This window comes from Oryzias melastigma, linkage group LG12 (assembly GCF_002922805.2).
Source record: "Oryzias melastigma strain HK-1 linkage group LG12, ASM292280v2, whole genome shotgun sequence".
NCBI lineage: Eukaryota > Metazoa > Chordata > Actinopteri > Beloniformes > Adrianichthyidae > Oryzias > Oryzias melastigma.
In genome coordinates this window covers 18,556,562-18,573,296 of record NC_050523.1, presented here as the reverse complement: position 1 = coordinate 18,573,296, position 16,735 = coordinate 18,556,562, and the positions used below count along the sequence as shown (strand labels likewise).

Genomic DNA, 16,735 nt, shown 5'->3' with positions numbered 1-16,735 from the left:
GTTCCTTCAAGCCATTATTAGGCACAAAAAAAAAACGAATCTTGTCAAATTGTTGTGCCTTAAACACGATTTCTACTGTTGCCTAAGAAAGCTGAAGGCAACAAAGCATGCTGTCTTTTTCCTGTGAAAGAAATTTTATGGATGATAAACGCAACTTTTAAGCTTTGCCTTGGGAGGGATTTTTGACTTCTTGTTGTTTTGTGATAAACGGCTCAAGCAAAGCTATCGGAGCAGAATCTAAAGAGGAGAGTTGGGATTTTCTGTTTGATGACCTGCTTTAGTTCTTTTCACAGAAACTGTTCATTTGAATGTTGATCTTTATCTACGTGCCAAAACAAAGCGGAGCCAATGTACTTGTTTGGGAGCTCAATAAATATGTTGATATTTTACCATGTAACTGTGTTATACATACAAATGCAATCTGTGCATACAGTGCTGAGTTCAGTCACCTGTTTCAAGTCCACCTCTCATGGATGGTTTTGCCTTCAGGACACGATTGGCATTTAAGACTGCCTGCAATACAAACTCCCATTGAATAACGCAACATAAAACTGTAAAAGATTTACCGTCAGAGCAAAACTCCTATTACCTTTTTAAGATCCTAATTTTTATGTCCTCTTTTGCAATTAGCATTTGTTTCCAATTTCCTAGATGACAGTTGTTTATTTGTTTTTGCAAGCTTTGATTTGCTTTTCCGAAGAGAATTTCACAGTGGTCCTGAAGTTTAAATCACACCAACAAAAACTAAATGCAAAAAAAATATATTCAAGATCACAACGACAAAAACAACAAAATACTTTAAAATCAAAGCAAAATTCCAGAAACCAAAGCAAAACTAAAAAATAAAATTTAACGAAATAAAAGAAAAGTTTTGGAGAACAGAACATATCTCTAGAAATCAAAATAAAATCTTAAACAAAACACATTAAGAAACTAGAAAAGTTAGATACCATGGGTCATTATTGATTGGATGATTATGTTTGTCCATCATGAAGCAGTACTGGATGTGTTCCGTACAAACTAAAAAACTTTTATTAATTTGCAGACGTTGAAGACATTTGAAAAATTCAACATCTTCATCCCTTCAGTGATGACCCATAGTTTCTACCTTTTTTGGTTTCGTATGTTTCTTTTTTTTTGCTTTGGTTTCTGGAATTTTCTTTTGATTTTTTTAAATGTTTTGCTTTTTAATTGTCCCTACATTTAACATGTGTTTGAATTGACTCATTTGTTGGTGTGATTTGTACTTCAGGGCCACCATAGAACTCTGACCTCAAACCATCCAAAAAGCTACAAAATCCCTCACAAAAAGCAGCAAACCAGAACTGACAGCATGTGAAAGAAACAAATGTGTTAAAATAATGTTGACGTATGAATCCTTAAGTGCAGTCTCTAGAGTGAAAGTCCTAAAATTCATCCACTTCAGTCTCATGTTTTCCCGCCAGCGCACTGACATTTTGAGTCTTATCTGCTTACCTTTTCCTTCCCTCAAGACAGAATAGTAATTTTTTCCCTTCATGTGTCCTAAGGTTGTGCTTGTTAAGAAACCGAAAAAGGCATGCATGCAGTTTGTTGCAGATTAAATTTCCAAAATGAAAAAATCAATATGTCAAACCAAAACAAATTCCGTCTTCGTGTTTCGGCGTGATTCACTTTACATGCTTGTTTCCCTGCTGGCAAGCGGGGATTACAGACCATAATGCTTTTGTTCACAGCACCTTTGAGGGGTGTAACGGAGCACATTTCAGATGGTTTTACTACCCTAACCCCTAATCATGATGATGTCTGAGCCATGTCTAATTCAATGCACCCCAAAGCTAGCAAGGCGGTGTCAGGAATCGATACCTGGCATGAAAAACGATGTGACTTTCAGCTGCTGAGGTTGCATCAATCATGCTTTTACCATTAGCTCATCTCTCGACAACGACTTGGACTTCTCTCTCCCACCCCTCCCTGTGCTCCCCGTGTTTCCAGATCATCATTTTCCCTCCGTTCCTCTATCTCTCGTTCCCTCTCTTTCAGCCCTGTTCTTCTCTTTTCTCCCTCCTTCCTCTCCCTGCCAGCTCAGCGGATGCCCCTCGTCACAGCTCCTATTTCAGCCTTCTGAAGTTTCCTAATTGATCGCAATTAGAGCTGCTATGGAGCAAAGCCACGAGAAGGGGGGCGGGGGGCGCAAGACAGACGTCGACAGAAGCTAAACATGTTTGGACATGTGTGGAGAAAGTTATATTTGTTAAAGACCCTATTAAGCATTACATATGGATTTTGTAGCTGCTCCTGTAGGTGTAAACAACCATAACAGTGCAACAGTGTACAGAACTGATAACTTACTACTAAAGTTTTGTCCAAATACCAAGTAGATAAAAGGTGATGTTTTTGTTTAAGAGTCAAAACAGAAAGGAGACATGTCAGCGCTAAACACAAAATCTGAACTAAGAGCTTTAGCTTCAGTATTTGTATTCTTTAGACAACCATAACTATTCAACCATTATGTAATTAACAGAATACTAGTAGATTCTAGAGTGGAAAAAAAGATCTTCACAATATTATGCAACACTTTACATCAGTAGTGGTTTGCTATCTGTATTAGCAAAGTCTAAAACTTGATTAGCTAAAGCTAAAAATTTGAGGAGCTAGTCTAGAACATAATTAGCTAATTATAGGTCTTGAGAAGCTAGGTTTAAAGCTAAGTTTAAAGAGTTAAGTCTAGAACTTGAGCAGCTAGATTTGGAGCTTGAGAAGTTATGCCCAAAACTTGAGTAGCTAAGTGTAGATATTCAGTAGTTAAGTCTAGATCTTGAATCTACTGATGTGATGCTTGGTTGGCATGCAAAATAGACTAAACTGTCATCTTCAATCTAACTGAGAGCTCTCTGTTTACACTCTTCTCTACTAGCCTACATGCTCTCACACCCACAACCTACCATTACAAGTGCAACAAAAATTATTAGTAGAAATCCAATTTTAATGATGACTTCCTTGTATGTCGTCCATTATGAGAAAAATGCCACAAGAACATTTTAGAAACACCAAAAACACAATTTTCATTGGAGTGGGTCTTTTTGTACCACTAGTTCTCTGGAAAAATGCCGTCACCTACCCACAAGAGCACAATTTGAAACTTTTTTATGTTACACTCTTTTGAATTTGTACTTTTTGTTTCTACTTTTGATGCACAGAACTCACTTAATTACTCTCATTGGTTCACTTTGGCTACTCTGCACAATCGTTCCGATGAGCTTTTGCTGTCACCAAACAAACTGGACCCTCTGAAAAACTAAATCTGTTACATTTTAAGAGCTCCTGGAGGCTTAGTTTTGTTCTACAAGATAAACTGTAGTTGCCCATTATGTGTTGGTTGTCATCAGAGCAAAAGCTTACTTTAAAAAAAATATGAATTGATTTTCTTCCCCTTGTAAGTAAACTGGCGGTAAACTGAGAAGCTTTATACTGTAAGGCACAACATCCAACACTGTAAATGATTGGAAAAATGGCAAGAGAACACAATTGGATACTCTGCTGATTGTTGAAATGATTCTAGGACACAGCAGTGAAAATAACAATGCAGAATGTATGTTAATTCAGAGCTAAGAATAAGAAAAAAAGTCTGAGTGGAGATAAAAACAAATTAAATAGAACAAGACTTAAGTGAAAAAAGTGTACCGCTGAGAGCAAAGGGTTTGTAATGGAGAGATAGCGCAACAGAATGACAAAGAGGAAGAATAACAATGGTGCCAAAGCCTCTTCCATCCCAACTGCAAACATCCCTGATCCCCCTTTTTTCCTCATTTAAATTCTTCTCCATTGTAATTTCAATCCAGCCCTAACCCCCTGCTGCCAGGCAAATAAGCGCACTCACAATCACACACCAGCACTCGCGGACATTATGGTGCACATGTGTTGACCTCCAACAGCAAACAGGACCATCCCGGGGCACACAGCTCGCACATCCCGGCTAATCCCTATCAGGGAACACACACTGACAGGGACCGCTCGATAGAAAGGCTCAAGTTTCACCAGATTATCAAATACGTCTTTGTGACCCGAGCCGTGCTAACACGAGTGGGGAATAGCATGCAGCTTGTCACTAAATATCCACTGTTTTGTCAGGCATACAAGCAGCAGGCAGACTTGCACAGTGCTCAGCTGCGCCTTGTCAACATGCATTGTTGACACAGCTAACTTTATCCTATTTCTTCACACAGTAAACCCTTACACAGTGCAAGGGGTTGTCAGGAATGATATCTAACAGAGCAGACATGCTGATCGCAGTAGTGCGAGCCAGTAACCTCCTCAGAGCTGTCAAACTGCAGCAACCGGGCTCAAGAAAAGTGTCAAGTCAGCGTGGACAGGGTGAAGATTCATTAGTTTCCATTGACTATGGACTTGCGCACATTAGATTTGCTAAATTAAATTAGACTAATGGAAGCACAATAATTTAGAAAAAAACTTAAATTTATCAAAAAAAAAGTTTTTGCGCTTGGTGGAGGCATATTAAAATTGTCCTATTTCATAAAACTGCAATGGAATTTTTTTAATTAAATGAGTCTCGCGACCAAAAACTGAATACCACCTTAGCTGTGCAGTGCTCAAGAGATCCAATGGCATCACACGGCTCATCAAAAGTTGAGCATGTCATGAGGAATTGCTGGATCCACAGCTCCTCTGTAAAATCACCAACCACAATTCCCCAAAATTTCAGGCCATGGAGCTTGCTGCCACATGGCCTGAAAGAGACGCCAACGTCTCCTTTGATAGATGACGACGAGCACTATTGCTGTGGCAGAAATTTGAATGTATCTGCTGTAAATCAAAGTATTGTTCACATCTGTCACTGTGTTTTTGAATGAGTTATGAGTGAGTTGGTTTGTGTTAATTCATATATTTATGATTTAATGGAAGTAGTGTAATTGCAAAACTATGTTTTTTGGACATTTCTAACATTTTTTATACAATTTTCCACATATGTGTAATGGAAATGCTATTTACAGTTTCATCATTTTTAGATTCACAGCAAATACAGAAGAACTCTGAAGTACATTTTTAAGATTAATTTTTTAAACATGCTCTCAATCACCAAAAAATACCAAAAGAACATGTTAAATACACCACTTTAATCAGAGTAGCTCTTTAGGACATTCGGACGTGGAATTATCTCTGATTTAAATAATCCTTTATTAACCTGCAAAACTACACAACACAATTATTTTGGTAAATGTACAAACCCAAACTCAAAAAACACTTTGGAAAGAAAGAAAGAGGGATTCATCCATTACAATGACTTTTTTTTAAATCACGACAGACAGTATGAACGACAGATGTTTTGACTTTGCAATCCATTTTCTACACTCACTTTATTCTGTTCAGGGTCACAGGGAGGCTGAAGTCTATTCCAGCCTCCATCAGACAAGAGGCAGACAACACTCTTGACAGAGCGCTTCTCCATTGCAGAGCAGAGACAAACAGCCTTGTGCTTCATGGTGTAAAATGCCACAATAGTATGGAAACAAACAACAGCATTTTATTAAATATAACCACATCATCTATAATTATACATTTTTCCCTGCCTCAAAAAAAGTTTCGTTTGGTAACATAAGTGTGTTTCAGACCCAAAGTACATATGACTGGAGCTCCAGTTTTAATGCTAGGATGCTTTATTAGACATTCTGGAAAAAAGAGATACCAGGAAATCCAGGAAATGTAGCCTTTCAGATTCAGTTTTGTCCCATTTTCCCCACAAACAAACTTTGAAGTGCAAAGCCCCACGGGGTCATTGCTACTGTTTCCATTTAGAAGTTCTCCACACATTTCCTTTTGTAGATCTTTTTTACATGTTTCTTATTCCCACTCATGAATAACAATGAACAGTTCTTTTAAAAATAGACAGATGTGCCCCTGAAATGTGTATACATATATATATATATATTAGGGACTGGAAACATCCGTGAATACGGAGAACCGCACTCCCATCCTCCGCAGCCACAGAATGTCCACAGCTGATCCATACTCATCAAAAACACTTCTGATCATGTTTTGTAAAACAACTATTAAAGAACATTGGAGTATTGTTTAACATAAAGTTTTTTATTTTTTTTTAATTCAGAACACAAGAGTATACCGCAGTTTTCCTCAAGACACAGATGAGGAGTGTCACTCTTTCTCTGTGTCATAAAACAAGGAACATGTGGTTTTTCTTTCATCAAATAATAAACGCCTGCTCCAAATGATAATCATCTTCCCGTATTATCTTTTTCTGTATATCAGGATTTTTTTTCAGCCGCTTCTGATTGAACTGATGACATTTCTCCATGTGCTTTGACCAAAAAAAAAGAAAAAAAATTATGTGAAATAAAGAAACGCAAATACGAGGGGGAACATATTTAAATATAAATATATGTATGTATATTTAGGGCATATTAATTTTTAAAGCCAAAAGGAAAATAAAGTTGTCCATGATTAATGTTTAATTTTAAACTACAGTATTTTATTTTAGGTCAAATGGTTAGAGAACAAACAACAAAAAAATTCTGACAATCCAGTTATTCTTTGTTGTTATTTTACAACGACACTACAGCTAATCATTTTTTAAAGTTAATTTCCTCATATATGAAAAGGGTCAAACAATTCTTAGTTGTTTCCATTGTAATATATTAATTTTGTTAAAAGGTGTTGTGAAAGAAGAAACAAAAGAAAAAAATCCAAAGCAAAATAAAACAATATCTTTGCTCTTAACATAATAGATAAGAAAGAAACAACATTCAGGTTATCCATTAGGCTAGAAAAGCTTTTATGTACGCATAGACTTGCTTATACACAACAGACTTATTAGGAAACATTTCAATTTAGAATTACAACAGATGCACTTTTCCAAAAATCAAATATAGGTTTGTCGTGATTGCAAAACCTAAAAGTTAATTTTAGAAAGCACTTTGTGACAAAGTGTGTTTGCAAAATCAGCCAGGAAGGAAAACAGACAAATCAATGTCAATATTATCTAAGAAGAAAAGAAAAGGCCTGCATGAGTGTTTTCACTGCGGACATCAGATAATGAGACTAAGTGCACGGCATACAAGTGTGCGTGTGTGAGTGTGCGGTTGGCTGGATGCATTTGTAGTGATGATTCTGGAAACATGGAGACCCAATGGGATCAAAAAGACCTTTCTCACGTAAACAGTGACCACCTTCACCCACCCACATTGCTGCACATCAAGGAATCGTGCACTTGTATCAGGGTGGGAAGAAGGCTTTTTTTTTTTTTTTTGTCAACGCCGCATCTCCAAGGGAGTATTTGCAGCGATCAAAGTGAAAAAGCAGAAACTTGAAAAGAAGGGGAATATCTTTGTGGGATGTCTCAAATGCACAATTCCTCACAAGGACTACTTTGAATGCTGAGTGAATAATTGTGAGGTTAAAATCTCTGCGGTATGTTCGTTTCTCTGATCTGCACTTTTTCCTATATAAAAGACCAAAAGATAAAACGCACTGCTGACAGAATCTCGTTTTTAACCTCACAAAGGGTTATTTTAGGTGCTACATCATTTTTTTTAAGTTCTCAGTCAGAAATATAGCATGTGATTGTTTTTTTTTTAAATTTAATCTCAAATAGCTCTGCCCCCTAACAGAGAATAGTAAACACAAAACAAAGCAGTTTGTTTTAAACATTATCTTTATGAAATCATTAACCACAAAATATGAGTAAAAGATGGTTTTGTATTTCTGACTTCCTAAAAATAAATAAAATGAAATAAATTCAGATTTGTTGCAAGCGATAGTTAAAGCCTTTTCCAAGATGCCAGGGATTTTGCTCTGCTTTGACACTTTGCAAATTTATTTTGGTGGACATGCTCTAGTAAACACTAGAAAAAGAAGCCCCTCTCTGCTTGTCCGATGTGAACATCATGGTGTTTACACTGGTCATATGCCTGGTGTAAACATTGCTTAAGATGCAGAGCTCAAGTCAGAAGAGGCACCGATTAGTCTCTCAGTTAGTCAGATTTTGTTAATTGTGTTCACAGTTAATCTAGAACTCGTTTGTGTTACGCTACACATTAGCTACGTTAGAAGCGTTAGCTACATTAACGTGTTCACAATACCTGAACTCCCAAACTTGTTTGCAACAGATTAAAAACACAAACTAATAAAGTTAAAATAAGTTACTGAGACTACGCCAACTCCCAACCTTGTTAGTAACACGTAAAAATAACAGTTTGACATTGCTACCAGTTAGCCACATTAGCGTATGCACAATACCTGAACTCCCAAACATGTTTGCAATAAATTAAAAACACAGATCGATTAAGTTAAAACAAGTTACTTAGTTACTGAGACTACGCTAACTCCCAACCTTGTTAGTAACATGTAAAAATAACAGTTTGACATTGCTACCCGTTAGCCGCATTAGCGTAATTACAACAACACCCTTCATGAAATAGGTTGGTATTTTGACAAGTGCCATGTATTGTGTACCCAAAATGCTTTAACATTGGTAATTAAACCAGAATGTATCCATATATGAGGCATTGTTGTTGTTGTTTTTAGAAAAAAAAGACCTTTTATGTGCACCTTTTATGATATTGTGTAAGAAACCTAAAAATCTTAAAAAAAAAAAAAAATTAAAAAAAAAACATGCATAGAAGAAAAAGAAAAAGGTGAATATTTTGTTGTACATCTGCTTTTCTAGCAGTGTGCTGCTGCTGTGTGTCCTATCAATTACATTTCCTCAACTTCAAGCTAGTTTGGAGAGGAAAAGATCCAAACAACCAGTCTCTCTCCGCCTTTGATGATGCTCTCTGGAAAACCCTTCTTTCACTTACAACTACATTTTTAAAAAAGGACTGCAGGCAAGCCAGAATTTCTAAGAGGTGATACCAAACATTGACTTCAAGTCTGTCAGAGTGATAAAAACTATTTAGTGTTCAAAGTATTGTGGCAGACATGGACTCTCCTGAATGTAAGCTGATAGTCCTGTGCTATCATTATGGATGCACTGCAGTGGCCTGCGTGGAATCTCAATGTCTGTCTGTGTGCGTGTTGGTGCTGTCTGCATACTTGCTGTAATGGTGTGTGTGTGGCCTGCATGCTGACTCTTTTCATATCTGAGCGTGGACACATGGAATTCTACACGCCTCAGCAGAGTCCTTTCAACACCCGCCGCTCCACAGACACACACAAACATTCATCACGGGTCCTTCTGCTGACACACGCATGTCACCTCAGCAACCAGATACAGTTAAAGATGGGATATTGACAGAGGGACAGAGACCCCCTCACTGGCTGGGTTGGGATTCTCAACATCAAAGAGCATTCAATTGTTGCTAATTCCTATTTTTTTGAGAATCATAAAACGTCAAAGCATGAAGCTTTGTTTTCATGCGGTATTTTTTTCTGAGGTTTCCATCTCTGCTTAGAACATCAAAGAGGCGCGAGGAAAGTTTTGTGTTTCGGGATAACAGTATGATGGAGTGATGCAGAGAGATTGCTCGTCTGCTGTGCAAGGAGAAAAGAAAAAAAACACACAACAAGAGGAAAAATGTGTCGACAAAGATATTAAAGAGACTTCCAGGACCACTAGCTTGCTAAAAAGTAAGACCCGCATAAGCAAGAAAAGATAAGACAGTTGCAGTGAAAAGACAAGAACTAATCTTACCTTGAGATGGGAGAAATGTCAGCACAGCCGTCCTCTTCACCCTGTCAGAGAAGACACCAGGTTAGGTGCTGGGTGTGCAAAACATGAGCAGTAATAGATGTGGGATCAGGATCTCCATCAGGTCTGAGCAATAATTCGAAAGAAAAAAGTGACCCACTCCCATCATCTTTTGATCTGTTGTAAAAGAGTTCCCAGCAGTCTTCTAATTATGATGAAGCCGTTTTTGGGCAGCATTAAAAAACTTGTGTCGCTTTTTTTTAAGGACATAGTTTCTGCAGAGCGGCGGTCATTCGTCAGGAATTTGTCTCTTAGTCGTGGGCGGGACTTCCCGTGATCCATCTGTCTACACCAGAGGTGTCAAACTCAATCGCACAGGTGACCAAAATCCAAAACGCACCTTAGTTTGTGGGCCAAACAGGATAAACATTTACTGAACACACTAAACTAAACTAACTAAACTTTTTAACATTACTATGATCAAAAACAGGCAGGAATATTATTCCAGGATAAATCAACTTGAACCCTAAATACATTTCAATACTTTACTCTCTATAAAAATAAATTCTGTCAAAATTATACAAGTTAGAAATAAACTAAATGTTGACAAAAGCACTCATATCGTTACTTTTATGTCATTCTATAATTTAAAAAAGTATTTTATATAAAAAAAGACGAAAAGATTCTGATCTCCATAAAATATATCTGTTAAAATGATGAGCATGCTGCCAAACAAAACAAAATAAAAATCTCTCAGCCTCCATAATCGTGTTGCTTCAATATGTTACCAGTCCATGATAACACTGGGCCGTTAATAACAATAATATGAAATGATCTGTAGGACCGGATATATAATTATGACTATGACACATGTAACATACACGGATCTACACTGTAAAAAGTGAACAAAAGCTCTGTTTTTGTTACATTTAGAAATATTCGTTTTGAACAAATTATATTTTAAAGGTAAGTCAAAACTCAAATTTTTAATTTGATAAAAACTAATCATTTTAAATGTAACAAATTACAGAACTTTTGTAAACTGATCCAATATTTTTCTGTATTTTCAGAGTAGTACTCCACAAGTGAATGCATCAAAAAGGAGCAGAAAATTATTAATTTCAATTTTTTCATTTGCTTCTAAGTTCCAATGATTTAATAAAAAAAAAAAAACAACTTAGAAATTGAATATTAAGCTTTTTTTTTTTTTTCAATTTTTTGTCCTCAATAACATAAAAAGACCTCAAGAACATGTTGAAAATGCCAAAACACAATTTGTACTGAAGTGGACCTTTCAGGATTTGACATTTATTTATTTTAGTTAAATATATTTTTCAGTTTAGACATATCAGCTGCAAATAAATGACCAAAATGTAAAAGAATATTGTCTTTAAGCTCCCCACTACACAGTCTTATCTACTCTGAATTAGCTTTCTTCTTTTTGCACTCCGACTTCCCATCTGGTTTCCATTTTCCCCACCTGCCCATCAGTCTGCAGCCGGGGACAGGTGAGCCTATTACACGCTCTCCTCACTGCCTGCCAGACACACTCATGCACACACACACACCCAATATAAAATGAATAAATAAATAGAAAACACACTAGCTTACTTCACGGTAATTTAACTTGTCACGCACATCAGCAGAATCGGCTTCGCTGTAAAACGGCTGTTACCGCAGACACATCAGTCTCCTGATGAAGTGGTCTGCTGTCCAGAACAAAGGCTGGAGAAAGGAAAACCTTCTGCTGCTGCAAGGACATGGAAACGCAGCTGATTTTGTGTTTAACTTTCAAAAACCCTAGCAAAATGGGAACTAAAAGGAAAACGGATAAATGGCGCTTTTTTTTTCATTTAATTGAAGAAAATCCTTATAAAACACTAACTTCTAATACATAAGAAGCAGATTTTCTTAAAGCAAAAATTGTCTGACCTCCAAGGATATTAATGTAAAATTTTACGGGTGGAAATTGGCTTACAATAGCAGTAATAATGGAGAAATCACACTAAAATGATAAAAAAAATCCAACTTTTTTCTAGAAAATATTTAGTCTTTCTATTATTAAAGTTTTTATATTTTTTTTATATTTCAGATTGTCTTTACATTTAAAATGTGAAGAATTCAATTCCAATATTTCACCTCCTTTTTGTAGAACTTTAACATTTTGTACAAAAATATTTTTTTGATTCTCTAACCGTTTCAGTAAATTCCAGCAGCTAACCTTATGCAGGAACTCTTAATGTGAAAATCTAGTTGGAGGTCAAAAAGAAGCAGTTCAACATTCTGCAAGATTTTAAAAAAAGGAAATAAATTAAGGTACTTTCAAGGCTGAACTTTGCAAACATATTTGTGCAACTTCTTTGAGCAAATATTAGAGATTTAAGCTTTTTTTTTTGTTGGCAGTACATCACTTACCACCACAACATGCTATATGACAATAGGCATGTAGAGTGATCCCCTGTCTGAAAGTGTCTGGTACTACATGTGTTGAAAACTGACCCAGCGTACTCTTTAACCGAGCTATGGAGTGTGACAAGTTGAGAAGGAAATTGTGTTGATTGCAGGTATTGCAGTCTGTCAGTATTTTTTTAGTTTTTTTGTTTTCTTGCTCCTTTCAGAATGAGTCAAGACAGATTCCCTCACTATCACTTGTTTTTAAAATGCCATAACAGGAGAAAAAGAAATCCTTGAACTCCTGCATTTACAGAAATATATATAAGTATATAAAGAACAAAAATCTTTTAAAATGATTCCAAGCTAATTAACGTATTTGAACCCCATAGCTTTGACAGTAACAGCAAGCTGGAATGATTTACATGGTGGGTGAATTTGAATCTGCGAGCAATAAATAACAGGCTAAATATACAGTAGCCACTACAGACAGAGACATCAAAATAGACTGAGAAGAGTGTAAATAAGTACTCAAAGATCCCTTTTGGAGTCAATCACACACTCTTTTAAATGTGTTATTAGCAGATCATTTGGTTCCAAAGAAGTCTTTTAAACCATGGTGCTTCACTTGAATCAACTTTACAGTTGAAGCAACATGTCATAATGTGGGTTTTTTAAATTAAAATTCTGTTTGAGGCAGAAAAAAAAATCTTATTGTAAATACTTACTTATAATTCTCTTCCATCTCTTTTTGTGCACGATGCATAATGGGTGATGGGAGGTTTTAACAATTATTTTTTAGTGGGCAAATCATTGCACTAAAACCAAACCTCTCAGTTTATGCTGGTTATCTTTTATTTTACTCAACTTGAAAGCCTTAATATTATTCAAGAAACAACTGTGCCCCTTATAATCTTGAGAGCCTTTAATCTGGATTAATTCTGATTAAGATTACTGATGTCAAAGTGATTGTAAGAGGTAGACAATGCTTCTTTTTTTTTTTTTAATTAGGCTACCAAAGAAGCTTGAGTGTTCACGTGAATATGCTAACACGGCAAATCTGTAACCTTATCAGACAGTGATTTTTTCATGAGTTACTAACATCGTTGGGAGTTTGTGTAGTCACAAAAACATTCTTCTTAGTGGTATTAGTCTGTTTTTTGTGTATTGCTAATATGTGGCAATGTCGGACTGTATTTCTTTTAAGTGTTGCTAACCAGATCGGAGTTAGCGTAGTCACAATGACATTTGCTTTAGTGGTATCTGTGTTTTTTAAAGGTTTGTAGTTCCAGGTTTTGTGAATGCGCTAACTCCCAATTTTTTTAGCAGCTCTTTAAAAAACTTGATGCATCTAAAAGTTTAAGACTATGTTTTTTATGTTACTAACAAGGTTGGGAGTTAGCATAGTCACAGTAACATTTGTTTTAAGTGATTGTGTTACAGTGAAGGTTTGGAGTTACACGTATTGTGAATATGCTAACACTGCTAGCATGTTCCATGTAGCATGCACACTAGCATGTAGCATGTTCTAGAGTTACTGTGTACGCAATTATTAAGTCTGACTGATTGACAGACTTATAGCTAATTCTTTTGTCTGGCTTGTAGTTTGGTGCTCCTTATAAATGACATGAATTCAAAATAAACCCTTCATTAACTGTCCCTGCTATAATCTACAACACCCTATATTGCAGAAAATAGGGTAAACATCTATTTTTTTTTTCTTTAATCCAGAGGTAGATCACAACATTTTTCTATTCACAGAAATGCAGGTAGTAGTGGGGAGATTTGTAAAGAGATTTTAACAGCAAAAACATTAATCCTGACAAAAGAAAAAAAAAACTCTTTTAGCCTAAAGAGCTAAAAGCTAACAACCATAGCTGAGAGCGATTCCGGGAAGACGTGCTACTTGCAAGTTTTCTTTGTTACAGCGACATGGTTTTCCGTCTTGTCAACTGTCCCCAAACTCATAATGGACTTTGGAGATCGATGTGCGAGCCAGCCGCCAAACGCCGGGCTGAGGATCGTACATTCTACCTCTTTTGGTATACGCTGTTAAAATTAAAATGTCTTTAGCATGACAAATCATTCTCTCCTTTTCCAGGGGAATGAAAAAGCTTCTAGTCATTAATTGTTAAACGTTGAGTCTGATTAAAGCTGAGAAATGAACACATTTAACACATCATTTCATCATTTGCTGGACAGAAACCCCCATATTAGAAGGATCCAAGAAACTCAAAGCAGAGATGGAAAACAATGCATTGCACTGGTGCAACAATAAATCAGCGAATTAAAAGAAGTCCTCAGAGTGTCTGAGCAGCGCATTGTATAAAATCCAATATGAATTCAGTCAGTGGTCCACAGATTCCCCTCTTCTGCTCTATTTCTCTGGCTGCTCCGCCAGAGCTATTATTAGCAGGCAGAGGGATCGGGTTAAAAAGACGATCGTCGGAATGGAGAGATGTTGAATTTAACAAAGGACAAACCTACATGAACGAAAAAAAAAAAAAAAAAAAAGAGATCAGCTAGGCTATACAGAGGTCAACTTAAAAAAAGTATTTGATTACTATTTTTATCTTAAAAGACAGGGAAAAAAATAGTTTTACAGGAAAAAAGTGACAGGAGGAGGAAAGTGAAAATGTCAGGGGTTGAAAAAGCAAACTGAAGGCAGCAAGTTCAGACTTTAAGCCTCATAATCTGCTTCATAACTGTCATCTGACATCACCGAGCAGATGCTTTATCTTAGCTCCTGTTCTGTGTGCCTGCTCTAATGTAACAGGCTGGGGGGGTGTCTTTGTCATGGTGTGGAGAGAAGGCAAACGGAGAGGCGGGCAGACGGACTTTGTCTATTAATCCACTGCAGGAGAGGATGAGGACGGCTTACAGCCACACTCACGGCGGATATGAAAAGCAAATGTGGCCATTAATGAACATTACTGATCATTAATACAACATGTATATGTTTTTATGACGCCTTTGCATAATAAACGAAGCGGCCCCCTCCTTTAAAAGCTCCATATCTTTATCATTTGCATGCATAAATTATTGATGGTCATTTATACTCATATTCTCACAGACATTGGTATCTTTTTGTGTGTAGCTCCTCATTTTGGCAGTGAAAGGAGACGATAACCCCTGGAACTCAGACAGCTAAACAAACAGAGAGAGGGAGGACGTAAAAAAGTGAAAGTTTGTCTGTGGCTCACGAGTAAAGCATCATATTCTTATGGAGAAAAGTCTTGGAGCTTTCATTTGTTTTACTACCAAAAATGCAACAGCAGTTTACAGTCTACAAAAATCTAAAACAAACTAGGAGAGAAAATATTTCCATCTGATTTGTGTGCATAAGTCTTGATTTGTTACTCATACAATACATTTTAAATGTGTATCTGTCGCCATGACTGGTGACCAGCGATCTATCGCGGAAGAGCTCCGTGCCGGAGGAAGCAATTATTTCAGGAAATCATTTTCCCTTTATAGACTTTTTTTATATCAGTTATCAGGGCATATTTGTTTAAGAAAGTGAGAAAACGATAAGTGTTCATTAGATAATATTTACAATCTAACTAAATAAGAAAACTGCATTTAAACGTATTACTTACACACCAATCTTGGAGATGTGAAGAGTTTCAAATCGGATTTGTGTGTAAGCGTGGTTCTGTGTGCGTAACACGTAATTTGTGTGTAATTCTTAAAGTTTTGGGTGTAGTTAGTTTCAAGCTGTTATAACTTAAAGTTGTGCATGTGTAAGTTTTATTTTTTTGTATTTTGTAATGTGAATTCACTATTGCAAATACACAAAATTAAACACAAAATATATTTTTTTAGTAACAAATCATGAATTACGCACAGCCAAATCTGATGGAACTATTTTCTCTCCATACTTATGTTGCTAAGAAGGAAGTTATGAAGTTATTATTTCACAATTACTATTTATTTTAGATATTTTTGTGATAATATTTTAGAAAAGTTTACTTTATGGTTTACAGAAATAAAGAAATGTACAGTTTTTGACCAGAGTTCTGTTTTCAAGCTTTTGCTTGTGAACAGAAAAAAACTGAACAGATGCATGACTACATTTAGGTGAAAATAAAGATAACTAAGTAACTGAAATAAATGAGGTCTTTGATGTACATTACTGCTCGCATAGCCATTGGAAGCAGGCAATTATAAAAAGAAACAAGGTTAGGTTGAAATAAGTATGGTATTTATGTAGAAAAACAACCCAACAGAAGAACATTTAACAATAATTTTACAAAAATAATATCACACAATTACAAATAGATTTATTGTCAATAATGTTATGTATTTAAAAATAATAGATTACTATGAATTTCTAGGGCTGGGTTGAAAATTTACTAAAAATCCCAGCTCCTAAATATTGTGTAAATATAAATATCATTACTGACAAAGATCAGGAAATCAGTATGTCACTACAAGCTTTTTTAAGCTTTGAAAAATAACAAATAGCTACAAAGTATCCACAGTAGTAGTATTGTGAAGGATCTCCCCCATAAGGACCCATACTGGATTAAGTTCATTAATTAAGTTGGTTTCTCACATTTCGGGTCCAGAACTTTCTGACAATCTTTGCTCTTAACTGAATTATTAGCTGAGAAAAAAAATGAATGACAATATATCAAATCTGCAAAGCAGCAGCATAGTGATTAAAATGTCTGGTCTTTAAAAAAAAAAAAAAAAAAA

The 16,735-nt window shown here is 36.0% G+C and overlaps 1 protein-coding gene across 1 annotated transcript in view; it reads right to left on the bottom strand.

The window, feature by feature from the left end:
- Positions 1–16,735, bottom strand: part of cntfr (ciliary neurotrophic factor receptor) — a 288,320-nt gene that overhangs the window by 233,137 nt on the left and 38,448 nt on the right. Inside the window, exon 2 of the mRNA XM_024257707.2 lies at positions 9,647–9,687. The gene's annotated coding sequence lies outside the window, so the exon portion shown is untranslated. The remainder of the gene's footprint in view (positions 1–9,646; positions 9,688–16,735) is intronic.